Source organism: Pongo abelii, chromosome 2, assembly GCF_028885655.2.
Source record: "Pongo abelii isolate AG06213 chromosome 2, NHGRI_mPonAbe1-v2.0_pri, whole genome shotgun sequence".
Classification (NCBI taxonomy): Eukaryota; Metazoa; Chordata; class Mammalia; order Primates; family Hominidae; genus Pongo; species Pongo abelii.
Window position 1 is genome coordinate 136,598,543 of NC_085928.1, and position 16,436 is coordinate 136,614,978.

Here is a 16,436-nt window from a genome sequence, read left to right on the forward strand (position 1 = left end):
GTGGGGGAGAAAAAGCAAAGAGAATACATAGAAATATAAAACACAAAATACAAGGAGAAATATGTCCCCCTATAACTAAGCTTCAATAAATATAAACAAAAAAAACAAATGAGAGACATACCTAAAACATAATCAGACCTAAAAGTTGTGGGATGGTTGGTTTGGGTATTGACTGGAGGAAGGGATGCTCAGATAGCTGGCAAAGCATTATTTATTCTTGACGTTTCAGTAGGCACTGAACCCATTCCTCTACTGCTGGAAAGGAAACTCAGGTTGTTTTTTACCTTTGATTAGAATGATTGCAATGCCCCAGGTGTGTCTGTGGGGGTGTTTCCAGAAGAGATTGGCATATGAGTCCCTGGACTCAGTGGGGAAGATCCGCCTCTAACGTGTGAGAAACCATCCAAACAGCTGAGGGCCTGGATAAAGCAAAAAGGCAGAGGAAGGGTGAATTCTCACCCTCTCTTTCGAGCTTGTACACCCATCTTCTCCTGCTCTCGGATGACAGAACTCCAGGTTCTCCGACCTTTGGACTGCAGGGACTCTCCAGTTCTCAAGCCTTTGGACTCACACTGAGAATTACACAATTGGCTTTCTCGGTTCTGAGGCGTTTGGACTTTGAATGAGTCATACTATCAGCTTTCCTTGTTCTCAAGGATAGAGCTTGCAGACAGCCTATCGTGTGACTTCTCAGCCTCCATAATCAAATGAACCAATTTCCCTAAATCCCTTTTCAAAATCTCTCTATACATTCTATCATTTCTGTCTCTCTAAAGAGCTCTGACTAAAACAGATCATAAATATTGAGGAAGGAAAAGACACGCTAGGAAAACACTGACCAAAATAAACTACTATAACAATGTTAGTATGAGCCCGCCGTAACAATATTACTATGAGATAGACTAGATAATTACTAGGTGTGAAGAGAACTATTACATAATATTAAAAGAAAAGAACAGTTTACCCAGAAAGGTAAGACTATCCTGATTCTCAACATACATAAGCAAAAATAGAAAGAATTCTAAGAAACTGACAAATCTTCAAACATACATGAAGATTTTTTACATATGTCTTTCAGAAACTTCATAGGTCAGCCAGAGAACTTAAGAAACTTGACAAGTTTACATATTAAGTGATGGAGTAAAGATGCAAGCTAGGCTGTCTAAACCAAAACTTGACTCCCGACAGTGACGCGTTTTGTTCCTTCCATCTCTGTATGCTCAAATCTTCAGGAAACGACAAGTTTCAGCTTAAATGTGTCCTTTGTGCACCCTTCCCTCTCATCTCTTTCCATAGCCATGAGGCATCTTGCCACTAATAATAATAATGGTTAACGTGTTATAAGTGCTTTATATATTAATCTTCACAACAACTCTATAAGTACCATTATTATTTCCATTCTATAGATGAATAAACTCACAAACAATGAAAACAGCTCTTCACTCTGTTCGTCAAAACGTATGCCCCCACCTCTCTCTAGCATGTACTTTTCTGTTCACTATTACCTATATGCACCCATATGCATGTGTCTTATCTGTCTTGATAGAGTTGAAGCTCTTTAAGAGAACAGGGCATTTTTATGCATCTTTGTAATTCTCATTCCCCAGGCCCTGTTCCCCACTGTCCAGTAAGGTTCTTTACCCACAGTAGATGCCAAATAAATATATTTTAAAAGAATCATATTTTTGTTTGGTTACATGTAATTTGCTTCAGTTTCCCAAGGAAAGGTGAATATAGCCATGAGGTTGCAATCAGCATATTTTGACAAAGGAAGTAGATGTGAAAAGTAAGAAAAGTAAACAATTTTTATTCGTGCTTAGCCACCATAATCACCCAAATAACAGATTAGGCCACTTGCCAAATATGATGATTTAGTGGAAGATCTACACTGTATGTAAAGTAGGCATGGTTCCTGGCCTCCAGAAGTTTATATTTCAGAGACAACTTCAGAAACAACTCTGGAAGACTTGAATGTCACATATTCCTCTGGCTAAAGATGCCTATTCATTTTTTAAGGTAAAACAAATATAAATCATTTCATCCTTCCAACAACCCTGTTAGTTAGGCACTATTGCTTTCCACATTTCCAGATGAGGAAACAAAAGAACACAGCAATTAAGTAACTTGCTTAAAGTCACAAAGACAGTAGTTGTGGGAGGTGGGATTTTGACCCTGACAATCTAGCACCAGAAACTGCGCTCTTACACAATACCATCTCTAACAAGACTACATGTTTATGTGCATATCAAATCATTTTTTAAAAGTAAAACCATAGCTACACACAAGAATCCTGACCCCTGACAACCCCAAACAGCTGTAATTGTCAGTGAGTGCAATTCTTGTCATTAGTGGCAGTGTATATTCCCCTGACCTTCCATCATGTATATCAGGTTTGGCTATATGGTTTGTTTTGGCCAATGGAATGCAGGTAGATGAGACAGTGTACCAGTTCAAGCCTAGACCTTGAAATGTTTCGTGTATTTCCACTCATCTGTCTTGCACTTGCACCATTGTTATGAGAAGAACATGGTTTGGTTAGCTACTGATCCAAAAAGTACAAAAGACCCCTCCATCAGAAATGAACCTATCCTGAAGCTTGGAGCCAAGCCTGCCTAAGCCCAGCCTAGATCAACCAAAATCTAGCTGACCCAGAGACACTGGAATAAATGATTTTAAGCAACTGAGCTACAGTGATTTGTTACACAGCATTCTTGCAACAATAGCTAACTGACAAAGACTGGTAGCAGGTGTTGTAGTACTTACTTTAGCATCAATGACTTTCACCTTCCTCTTCCTTTCTAACAATAGAAATTCCTGAGACAAGTGGGTGTGGGGTCCGAATTAGGAGAGTAAATGTCAAAATCAGAAAAGATACATTTGGGAGTTTTCATTTTCTGCCATGTTGGCATTTTACTCACACATTAAACATCCCTGAAATATCGCTTGTTGGCTGTGCTGTCACGATCCATTCTATAGACATTTTGATGCACTTTATTACAAACTTTAAAATCATATTAGCAGCTGTTATTTTATATCACAATGGATTAATAAGATGCATTTTCACAAATAAGACACATTTTAGATAGTTTTGAAAAAATTTCAGTGTGAAAATCTTATGCCAGGATTCCACATTTTAAATGACACATTTCCAAATAGCCTAAAGTGAAAATGCTCAAGTAATATGCCTATTTTTACTGTGCTTGAAACTATCAGCCCCCAACAACCCAGGAAACACATCATCTTCCTACATATTGTGTTATTTTCTATTGTTGCATGTGACATTCAGGGAAAATACATCTCTTGGTTCTTGCTGCAGGGTAGTTCAGTGAGTAGCACTAAAAAAAAATGAAAATACGTATTTTTTCAGTTTCCAATTGCAATACTCAAATGATGTACACGAGAATTATCAGAAAAACATTTATTCCCCTTCAAATATTAGAATAATGGAATGTTCTATTGCCTTTTCATGTGAAATAATTAGGAAAGATAAGGATTTTTTTTTCTTGGAGGCAATCCTGCTTCCTATGGTGTTGCTAAGGAATCAGGAATTTTCCTTCCAACTGATCTTAAAAGAGATATCTAAGATCTATATCGCCTGTTTATGGATTACAGCTAACTTTATAGTCGCGCATAAACTGTACATTTGAGTGCAGTAAGACACGTCCCCTGTCTCACAATAAAAATATTATGGAACATTATATTTCCATATAGTAATGGTACTCTTATTTTACTAGTAGAAAGGTACAGTACTAATTTAATTGACTAACATAAAAGTCTCTCAAGTAAGATCAATACTTTATTTTCTCCACAGTTTTCATAAATGAAAATTTAATTCCACCTGTGTTCCTGAGCCCCCCAAGGCAGCGATCAGGCACAGGTCTGCTGACCACCCTGCTCTCTGTGACATAGACACGAAACCTTCTGAGCAACTTCATAATGTGAGCAGCACATCTCAACATTGCTGCACATCACGATCACCAGGGAAGCTTTTAAAAGGCACCAATGCCCCAGCTCCTCCTCAGACCAATTAAATCAGAATCTCTAGGGGTGGGTTTGGGGTACTATTATGTTTTTAAAGCTCCCCACGTGGTTCAAATGTGCCTCCTGTTTCGTCATCCACTGACTCAGGCTCTGAATTTCAGGGGGACTGATAGAAGTTACAATCTCAGGTAGACAGGCTCATTGCTTAGTGTCTACCCTGCATTCCTGCTCTGGTTGCTAAGGGCAGAAACTCCCTGCTTAGAGCCCACGCTAAGCAGTTTTTCTTGTTGGTGGTGGTGTTTTTTTTTTTTTTTTTTTCCTTCGTACACTGTGGATCTTTATTGCCATTGCTTCAATGCTTTTGAGTGCAGAGCTCCCACCGACATCAGTGGGGGTGCTGCTCCTGGAACGAGTTTGGAATGCACAATTGAGAGCGCCTTGGTGCAGTTGGAGAGGGAATCTTGCCCTAAGCTTTTTATACACACCAGGGTTTAGGTTTCTTTCTTCCTTTGCTTTCTTCATTTTAATTTTGCATCCTCATGTCTGTGCTTTGTGATTATGAATTTTGAATTTGGAGTTGCTCCTTTACTTTCTCTAAATTTTGCACATATTGTCATTCTTTTTAGGTCTACTGAGATTCACTCTAGGGTGGTTTTTCCTCTGAGTCAGCAGATAGAAAAAAAGGGGAAGAGACAGGCCCAGTTTTACTCCTGACCAGAGCAGATCTAGGCCCACTGAGGTCAATGGTTTAAAACTCACATTCCTCTTCAATGCAATGAGCATACCAAATAAGAGGAATTTTTTAGTTCCTTTTGATAATCAGATGTTATTAATCTGGGTAGGTTTATTAGGATTTAATGAAGTTGGGCATATGACAGTTTTGTAGTGTATGAAGAAAACATTATTTCATGAAGTTTTTTAGAAGGGGAAGGGGAAACAGAGACAGTTGCCTGGGAGTTTCTCTAGACTTCCACGGGAGGGATACCCATGAAAAGTCCTGAGTGAGAGGTAGCTTGCTTTATGAGATTAACAGTTCTACCTTCTCCTATCCTGAAAGGAAACCTACAAACATTGATACTACTCCATCAGTCAAAGTGGATAAATTGACAGTTGGGGCCCTTTTCCTCAGGAGCACCACCAGAATTCTATCCTGTTACAATGGATGATATGAAATGATGCATCTAGTCTTATAATATATAGTCGGATCTTGCAATTATTGAAAGGGAGAGAGGGCACCCAGTGCAGCTACACAAATGGCTTTGAGTGTGTTCGATTATGATGAAGTCTTTCAATTTTTAATTGTTCTGTAGAGTACTTATGATGACACTAGGTTATGTAACATGCCGCCACTCCAGTTATCTTCCTAGGAAAAAGTCCAAGGAATTTTTTATTTTTCTTTTTTTTTTTTTTTGAGATGGAGTCTCACTGTGTCACCAAGGCTGGAGTCCAGTGGCACAATCTGAGCTCACTGCAACCTCCGCTTCCCGGGTTCACGCCATTCTCCTGCCTCAGCCTCCTGAGTAGCTGGGACTACAGGCGCACACTGCCATGCACGGCTAATTTTTTGTATTTTTAGTAAAGACAGAATTTCATCGTGTTAGCCAGAATGGTCTTGATCTCCTGACCTGGTGATCCGCCTGCCTCAGCCTCCCACAGCGCTGGGATTACAGGCGTGAGCCACCGAGCCCGGCCGGAATTTTTTGATAGAGAATATTTTATTTCCATTACTGCCATTTTCTTTGGATAACTATTCCTCAAATCCTCTAATCCAGAAAAACTCAAGATTCTATGATAGTTCTCATTATAGAAAATCCGAATTGATGACTTTCTTTTTTTAGAGGAAAATGAATGCTTTCATTGAAAATCATATTGCCCACTTGATACTGGGCTCTTAACTCTTGCCATAGCCACTGATGATGAAGCTGTCATTGGCATGGAATTAACTCCAGTCATTGGATCCCATGAAACCTGCCAGGAGATCTCACTGTGGTGAATATTTTTTTTCTTTAGTCAGTTATTTAGGGGATTTTTTTTTCAAATAAGATATTTTAAGACGAGATCAGGCGTGTTCAGGGTGGTATGGCAGTAGACTCAAATAAGATATTTTAAATATTTGAGGAAGTGGGAAAGGTGGAATTCAGAAGTTAGTCAAATACCTATGTCTTTATTATCTTCAGAGGAAAATCACATATCAACAATATTTAGAGTATTCCCTCCAAAGGAAATCTTGGAAAATGATAATCAGCATTAAAAATTAATATAAAAGCCTCTATATTTCAATTGTTAATTTTTTCTGGCTGCAACTAAAAGGGAGTGGGTTGTGACCAATTTGAGCCAGTAAATACTGGACTTAGACACAAGGTTGGTCATGAAGATTTCTGATAATAAAAGAAAAGTATCCAAATTCTTGATAATTACTGAGGTTTTTCCCTTACTTGCTATCTTTAGCTCAGCGCTACTTGACATAGAGAAGATCTGTGAAAAATCATGGATTTTTGCTATGAATTATTTAGCAAAACAAAGGAAAAAGGAAAAAGACAGGCTCATTTCTTTCCTAAATCTAACATACCACTACTCTCACGCAAAAATAATCAAGCAATGCTGGAAACTTGAAATGGGAAATTTTCAAATTCACATTTCTATTTGGCCATAAGATTTCCTTATTGACTCATCAGCCTTCAAAAATGGAAAGGTCATAATAAAAAGCATAGAAAAAGAACCAACTTAAAGGAAATGTGTGGGAAATTTCCCTCCAGGGTTACATTTTTTAAAGGGCTCCAAAACGAGTATACAAAATGTGGGTGAATATGCTACTGCACATACACAGTCATTTTGGTGTGAGAGAAACAGCAAGGTAGGTATCTCACGAGGCAGACTGTCTATTCAGTACACAAAGCTTTGCATGAACAAGGTATAAAAGGTTGTGAATAGGGAGAATCCAGAGCAAGGAGCTCCACTGGGCAGTATCTAAGCCTGCAGCAAACATGCTGAGTTTGGCAGAAGGCTGAGCAGAGATACCTAAGTAAGCAGTGTGTGGTGAAAGTTATTTTAGAATAAATCAGATGCATTGGTTAGCTGATCAGAGCACAAAAGCAAAAGTGGAGTTGCAAGAGACCCCCAAAACATTTATTCAAACATTGGCTGAATCAGTAGCTTTCTTATAAACATGATCAGTGAGTTTAGAAGGCATAGGGTGAAAAGGAGGGGAAGAAGACAAGGAAAGAAATGAATATGAAGGAAGAAACAGATCCAAATATAGATAGTACATGGTTAAGAATTAAGACTACACAGGTGAAAAGGTGAATATCTGAGTAACAGAATAAAGAAGTTAACTGGAACAGTCCCTGATTAACGAATGAGTTAAGTGCCCAAACTAAGTCTGCAAGTCGTACTCTACCACCCCTCAGATTACTTACTCGAGGACTCCTCAAACATTTCCACTGGCAAAGGACAGTGAATACATTCCCTGGAGGCTATAACGGCAGAGCCTTTAGCAATCCTACAAATATGTTGTTTTCTCTCTAAAATAAATGTAAATTGTATATTCTAATCTCCATTTTACCCATGCTTAGCCATACAGGTTTTCCTCAAATCTAGATTGCCGGGCCCAGTGTTCCCCATTAATGGCATAGCTTAGCAAATCCCTCAGTACACACTGTAATCCTGAGTATACACAGTCCAGTTTGGAGATAAGGGAAGGGGAAATGGATCTCCAGCTACTAAGGATGAGCCTTGACTTGGACAGAGGACTAAATAAAAAGTACCAACAGCTTGGAGAAACAAAGAGCCTTGGGCTTCTATGAATATTTCATCACAGTTTCTGGGCCATAGTAGGCATGACATTGATGAATTAAAGCAAATTGGTACCTGAGAAAGAACTGTAAGAGTAGACATAAGCACAGCCGTGATGGGAGTGAAATATTAGACTGCGGTTTTGATCCAATGCTTTCTTCCAGTCTCCACTCCTGACGTCGCTCAATATAGTCCACCTGATCTAATCCACTCAATCTAGTCACCAAACTCTAGCCTGCATGAGAACCACTTGAAGATCTTATCAAAACACAGATTCCTGGGCCCCACCCCAAGGGTTTCCTGCCTGCTCGGTGGGACTGGGATGTGGTCTAAAGATCTGCATTTGTAACACATTCCCAGGTGATGCTGATGCTGCCGTCTTGTGGTCCACACTTTAAGAGACACTGATCTAAACAATTGTTTGCTCACTGATCCAGGGAAGGGATGCATAATGGAAATTTGAGAAAAAATCTGAGATTTGAATTTTAAACCCTAGACTTTGCATAGACAATGATTTGGAAATATACTCAAAGAACTGGAAGCAAGTCTTCTTTTCCTGAAGGGAATTGATTAGAGTTTAGATGCTGGTGAGGTCCCTGAGAAATGAGCCTGGATTCTGACAACTTCACTGTGAGTCTAGGATGGAGATATGGGGGAAACGACAGCTGATGAGATGTGAAAGTATAAGAAACCCACACCCCAGTCCTCAGGTAGAGCCCTGGGAATATGGGAAGGTGGGAAAAGCCCAGAGAAGATATGGGTACCTGGTGTGTCCGAGTCAAGAGTTGGCAAACTATTCCTTAAAGGGCCAGATAGTAAACATTTTAGCTTTTGTATGCACATGGACTCTGTCACAAATACTCAGTTCTGTCATCAGCACAGAAGAAGCTACAAGTGATATGTAAATGAATGAATGTGGCTATGTTCCAATAAAACTGTATTTACATAAACAGGCAGCAGGCCCCGTTTGGTCTGTGGGCCATAGTTTGCCCACGCCTGGTCTAAGCCAACAGAGCTTCAGATACCCCATGAGGGCTTCCTACATCCCAGCATGTTCCAGGGGACCCAAAATCACACCCTATGCTAGATGGCAGCATGCAAGTTGCAAAGGGCCTTGGGCAGCTTCTCTGAGATTCCAGCAACCAGCATGGTGGGAGAAGTAACTAAGCCCTGGCTCTTAAAGGGCCTTGCTGAGGTGGAAGGATGCTAGGCCTCACATCCCCACAGTGTCTTGGGATCAGGTAAGCCCCCAGGGCAGCTACAAATCCAGGCAAAGGAGAGAAGGGGAGGGTGACTCCAAATTGATTCTGTTTCCCCAACTCTTGCAGAATGGAGGCTCAAAATAGAAATAGAGTTATGACAGGCAGATTTATGTCATAGTTTTATGTTTGTAAGAATAAGACATTTTCTTTCAAATTTGATATGTATTTTACACTTGCAACACATCGCTAGCCATATTTCAAGTGCTTGATAGTCATGCTATTAGCTGGTGGTTTCCATATTGAACAGTGCAGATTTAGATACCAAGATTTTCCCTTTTACCCCTTCCCAGAACAGTCACACACCTGTCCCATCATTCCTGCCTTTTCTGACCTTAGAGAGAGTTCAGAGAAGGTTGTGTAGGGAGGGTATAGGGTCCAGTGGCTGGAGGGGTGGAAGGAAAACGAAGGAAGGAAGTCAAAAGCCTCCCTTTGGAGCCAGTGAAGAGAGCAGGAGGATAACCAAACTCATGAGATAACCTCTTGTAAGGAATGTGAAAAATTCAGGTTCAAGTCAAGGTCTGCGTGTCTGACCATTCTAGGAAAAACTGTACTGTGGATTAATTTAAAAGGCTAAATATAGTAACATTTCCCAGCCATGTTCACTTTTAATAATTTTTAAGTGAAAGGTAAATACAGAATAGTAAATAAATGCTATAAAGATAATTCACAATTTGTCAAGAATAGTAAACAAATAGGATAACTTGATGTTCACACATTCTAAGAGAAATAGCCATAATTTATTTATATACCCTAGTACATGGCTTATAGTTAAATTACTATCTAAGGATAAAAGTTGGAGATTGGATGGTTCACCCAGACACTGGCGCCTCAGGCAGGTTCAGAAAAGGGGTGTCCTGTAACTAGAGGGCCCTGAGATCCCTGCTGTATGTTGAATGATTTCTCAAGATCTAGGTACTTCATCTCTAGTCCAGTGGGTTTGGAATTTTAAGTAACACTCAGATATGTGATCCATAGAATCATACAAACCAAGCCAAATCTGGAAGCAGAAAGTCTAAAGCAGAGGGAAGAGCCCCACTGAGCAGTCTACGAAATTTAGAGACTTGATTGCTAACACTATACTTGTGAACACTACACATTGCATCCCCATGGACTAAAACAGCTAACAAAAATCACTTCCTTTTAACCTGTACCAAAACAAGGACATGGTCATAGATTTCTGGATAAATAAAATAATATTTTTCAATTCAGGAGAAAATATGTCATTTAATGTTTTAAGAAATTACATTCATGAGGTGACAATGGATTAATCATGGATTTCCATTTGGGCAACACCTTCCCTGCCTCTCTGGGATCAGTATGGTCCTATCAATATGTATGTCATTTTAAATGTTATAGTAGCAATTCTTATGAAAGTAAAATAAGCAGGTGGAAATAACTTAAATAATATTTCATCTTACCCAATACATCAAAAAATTATTTGACATATAAAACATCATTAATGAGATTTTTCCTTTTTTATACTAAATTTTTGAAATAGTGTCATATTTTACACTTACAGCATGTCTTTGGCCACATTTCACATGCTTAACAGCCACATGTGGCCATACTGGACCCCACTGCATCAGATATCCTGTGATCACCCAGGGAGTAATGAAAAACAAGACCTGCTTTTTGCCAGAAATGGCCAGAGCTCTCTTCCCCTTCAACCAGCACAAAGCTGCTTCACAAACTGTGAGTTCAGTGCAGTCAGCAAATTTCACTGAATGGAGACTCTTAATATCACTGATTTAAACATGTGGCATGTGTGGAGACCCTGATTATTTCTACCCACAAAATAAGAATAATGCTTAGCTGTTAATGACAGCTAAGTGTCAAACAGCAAACACTCAGCATGACACCTCGAGATGATCACATGTGCTTTGTCTTTTTTTTTTTTAAGGAAATTGAAATCTTTAAAAGCTTTCTTGAAATTGCATTCTTTTTATTCTTAGATTTGATAAATAGCATATGTGTTGGGAGGTGGCGGGGGGGCACAGGGCACCAGGAGAGGGAAGGTTCATGTTTTTACAGCTGACATGTCGCTTGGGAAAAAGTCCCAGGGAAAAACAGTTTGGATGGAGGAGAAAGAAAAAAATTTTACTGCAACCCCATCTTGCCTAGCTTGCTAGCATCTCCTGCTGCCTGGATATTCTGGCCAAAGTGGTAGGTATCACCTCAGGTCACAAACTGCCAAATAGGAAGATGACACTTACAGAAGTTATTAAAATTTGCCTTGAAAAACAAAATAAAAATATAGATTAGCCAGTGTGTTCAAGGAGCTCTTTTCTTGTCCCTAGAGGGAAAGCAGAGGCTACCCTGCTAACGTAGCAGGCAGCTGGGATTCAAAATGTCCCAGGATTTGGAAGGCATGCCTCTTAGAATCACTCCCATCAATGTATTCACAGCAGAACCAGTGACTTGCCAGAGTTTCTGGGGATTTTAGGAGGGTCAGTGTGTCTTTCTCTTCCACCAAAAAAGAACAAAAGGTGCAGGCCATTTAGGCTGTCCTGTCTGGTTTTGGACCATACTGATTAATAATCTCACAAAACACCCCCAAAAGAAGTCAGGCACATGGGTGTGTCTATACAACCTGAGCCAAAATGGACCAGGCCGAAAACGTTTTGCCACCTGAACGAACTGTGGGGCTGCCAAATTGGCTCCAGAAGGCACAACCAGGACCAGTAGGCAGAAGCTGCTGGATGTAATTTTCAATTCATTATTTGAAAAGGGCTTTTAGAAATCAAGAGTCCAACAATGGCATGGATTTGGGAAGAAGAGAGCTTCAAATCAATGGATCTGTCCAAGCACTGATTGATTGATCTCTCAGGCAAGCTGCATCGGGAAATTCTATATTTTGAAAGATTCCTTCATTCCGTTGATAACCTCTAAGTGCCCAGCACTGGGGTCAGAGAAATGAAAAGGACATGGTCTCAGGTCTCAAATTACTCTTAGTTCATGATGGAAAATCGCAGAGTTAAATCTCAAATTGGGTGGGTTCGAAGGAGTGTGGCCCATTCTAAGCCCCACATCCATATAGGCAGCCTGTTCCAATAAGGTAATAAAATCAATCAAAACACTAACGATGACACAAGCCTCAGATCATGCCAGTCTTTCTGCCTGGAATTTCTCCCTCCATCCCCTAAGTTTATTCCTTCCAGTTGCCAGGCAGGTCCCTACCTTCCCATGGTCCCCTCTTTTTTTTTTTTTTTTTTTTTTCCTGAGCGGAGTCTCGCTCTTTCGCCCAGGCCAGAGTGCGGTGGCGCTATCTCGGCTTACTGCAAGCTCCGCCTCCCAGGTTCAGGCCATTCTCCTGCCTCAGCCTCCCGAGTAGCTGGGACTCCAGGCGCCCGCCACCACGCCCGGCTAATTTTTTGTATTTTTGGTAGAGATGGGGTTTCACCGTGTTAGCCAGAATGGTCTGGATCTCCTGACCTCGTGATCCGCCTGCCTCGGCCTCCCAAAGTGCTGGGATTACAGGCGTGAGCCACTGAGCCCGGCCCATGGTCCCCTCTTTGACAATGCAAATTGACAATCAAAATATTTCTCTTCTTGGGAACCGTATTACACAGATAGTTAACACTGTCAAGCTACTGTCATTTCATGCATTTTTAACTTCTTGGTAATATTACAAAGTTCTTTAAATTCAGGGGTAAACATAGTCTGCATTTTCTATATCTAGAACTATGATAATCTAGGTTTGTTGCAAGAATGATGAAAAAACATATATTAAATGAATGAAAATTCAAGAATATTAAGAATATTGACAAAGTGGTATATTAAAAATAAATGATCCCAACCAAGAAAACCAATGAGAAAACTATATCGTGCTACTTAGGACTCTAGAGTACATATAGGATAGGCACAGGAAAGACACAGAAATGCAGAGATTCGTGATAAAGAAATTCAAGCAGTTGTTGAATTCCTAAATTAATATTTGAAACTTAATACATGCATAAATTAACTGTTAGAAACTACTGGGTTTTGGTTGCATTTATATGCTCAATACAAAAGAATTTACTGTATGTCAATTTAAAATAAAAAGTCCCAATTGTGTTCTCTTTCTCTAACAGTTTTTATTGTTGTCAATGTTTAATTTAGGTATATAATTGGCTTAAAGTTCTCTTCACATTGTTGAAGGATTTCTCTATGGTACTCAAGCATCCCTCAATAACATGGACCAATCAAGCCACTGCACAAAAGCTAACCAAAGCTTTCTCTCGGGGAAAGGCTTCCTTACTTCCTGCCTCAACTGAGTCACCTTCAGCTGATACATTTCCATCTTCCTCGCCTTTCTACAAATGCAATTAACAGTATAGTTTCCATTAAACAAGAAAACTCACAAAAATATTATGTTTCATTTAATGTGTGTAAGAAGATATGAAGAATCAACTGCTACTTCATTTTAGCTATTAGAGACATACTATATGACTTTTCTAGTCATAGTATTTTAGAGGATTAAGAATTTTTAAAAACACTCTTTTTGGTGGGAGGAGCCAAGATGGCCGAATAGGAACAGCTCCGGTCTACAGCTCCCAGCGCGAGCGACGCAGAAGACAGGTGATTTCTGCATTTCCATCTGAGGTACCGTGTTCATCTCACTAGGGGGTGACAGACAGTGGGCGCAGGTCAGTGGGTGAGTGCACCGTGCGCCAGCCGAAGCAGGGGCAAGGCATTGCCTCACTCGGGAAGCGCAAGGGGTCAGGGAGTTCCCTTTCCAGGGGTGACAGACGGCACCCGGAAAATCGGGCCACTCCCACCCGAATACCGTGCTTTTCCGACGGGCTTAGGAAACGGTGCCCCAGGAGAGTATAGCCCGCACCTGGCTCAGAGGGTCCTACGCCCACGGAGTCTCGCTGATTGCTAGCACAGCAGTCTGAGATCAAGCAGCAAGTCGGCAGCGAGGCTGGGGGAGGGGCGCCCGCCATTGCCCAGGCTCGCTTAGGTAAACAAAGCAGCCTGGAAGCTTGAACTGGGTGGAGCCCACCACAGCTCAAGGAGGCCTGCCTGCCTCTGTAGGCTCCACCTCTGGGGGCAGGGCACAGACAAACAAAAAGACAGCAGTAACCTCTGCAGACTTAAATGTCCCTGTCTGACAGCTTTGAGGAGAGCAGTGGTTCTCCCAGCACGCAACTGGAGATCTGAGAACGGGCTGACTGCCTCCTCAAGTGGGTCCCTGACCCCTGACCCCCGAGCAGCCTAACTGGGAGGCACCCCCCAGTGGGGGCAGACTGACACCTCACACGGCCGGCCAGGTACTCCAACAGACCTGCAGCTGAGGGTCCTGTCTGTTAGAAGGAAAACTAACAGAAAGGACATCCACACCAAAAACCCATCTGTACATCACCATCATCAAAGACCGAAAGTAGATAAAACCACAAAGATGGGGAAAAAACAGAGCAGAAAAACTGGAAACTCTAAAAAGCAGAGTACCTCTCCTCCTCCAAAGGAACGCAGTTCCTCACCAGCAACGGAACAAAGCTGGATGGAGAATGACTTTGACGAGCTGAGAGAAGAAGGCTTCAGACGATCAAATTACTCTGAGCTACGGGAGGATATTCAAACCAAAGGCAAAGAAGTTGAAAACTTTGAAAAAAATTTAGAAGAATGTATAACTAGAATAACCAATACAGACAAGTGCTTAAAGGAGCTGATGGAGCTGAAAACCAAGGCTCGAGAACTACGTGAAGAATGCAGAAGCCTCAGGAGCCGATGCGATCAAATGGAAGAAAGGGTATCAGCCCTGGAAGATGAAATGAATGAAATGAAGCGAGAAGGGAAGTTTAGAGAAAAAAGAATAAAAAGAAACGAGCAAAGCCTCCAAGAAATGTGGGACTATGTGAAAAGACCAAATCTACGTCTGACTGGTGTACCTGAAAGTGACGGGGAGAATGGAAACAAGTTGGAAAACACTCTGCAGGATATTATCCAGGAGAACTTCCCCAATCTAGCAAGGCAGGCCAACATTCAGATTCAGGAAATACAGAGAACGCCACAAAGATACTCCTCGAGAAGAGCAACTCCAAGACACATAATTGTCAGATTCACCAAAGTTGAAATGAAGGAAAAAATGTTAAGGGCAGCCAGAGAGAAAGGTCGGGTTACCATCAAAGGGAAGCCCATCAGACTAACAGCAGATTTCTCGGCAGAAACCCTACAAGCCAGAAGAGAGTGGGGGCCAATATTCAACATTCTTAAAGAAAAGAATTTTCAACCCAGAATTTCATATCCTGCCAAACTAAGCTTCATAAGTGAAGGAGAAATAAAATACTTTACAGACAAGCAAATGCTGAGAGATTTTGTCACCACCAGGCCTGCCCTAAAAGAGCTCCTGAAGGAAGCACTAAACATGGAAAGGCACAACCGGTACCAGCCACTGCAAAATCATACCGAAATGTAAAGACCATTGAGACTAGGAAGAGACTGCATCAACTAACGAGCAAAATAACCAGCTAACATCATAATGACAGGATCAGATTCACACATAACAATATTAACTTTAAATGTAAATGGACTAAATGCTCCAATTAAAAGACACAGACTGGCAAATTGGGTAAAGACTCAAGACCCATCAGTGTGCTGTATTCAGGAAACCCATCTCACGTGCAGAGACACACATAGGCTCAAAATAAAAGGATGGAGGAAGATCTACCAAGCAAATGGAAAACAAAAAAAGGCAGGGGTTGCAATCCTAGTCTCTGATAAAACAGACTTTAAACCAACAAAGATCAAAAGAGACAAAGAAGGCCATTACATAATGGTAAAGGGATTAATTCAACAAGAAGAGCTAACTATCCTAAATATATATGCACCCAATACAGGAGCACCCAGATTCATAAAGCAAGTCCTGAGTGACCTACAAAGAGACTTAGACTCCCACACATTAATAATGGGAGACTTTAACACCCCACTGTCAACATTAGACAGATCAACGAAACAGAAAATCAACAAGGATACCCAGGAATTGAACTCAGCTCTGCACCAAGCAGACCTAATAGACATCTACAGAACTCTCCACCCCAAATCAACAGAATATACATTTTTTTCAGCACCACACCACACCTATTCCAAAATTGACCATATACTTGGAAGTACAGCTCTCCTCAATAAATGTAAAAGAACAGAAATTATAACAAACTATCTCTCAGATCACAGTGCAATCAAGCTAGAACTCAGGATTAAGAATCTCACTCAAAACCGCTCAACTACGTGGAAACTGAACAACCTGCTCCTGAATGACTACTGGGTACACAACGAAATGAAGGCAGAAATAAAGATGTTCTTTGAAACCAACGAGAACCAAGACACAACATACCAGAATCTCTGGGATGCATTCAAAGCAGTGTGTAGAGGGAAATTTATAGCACTAAATGCCCACAAGAGAAAGCAGGAAAGATCCAAAAT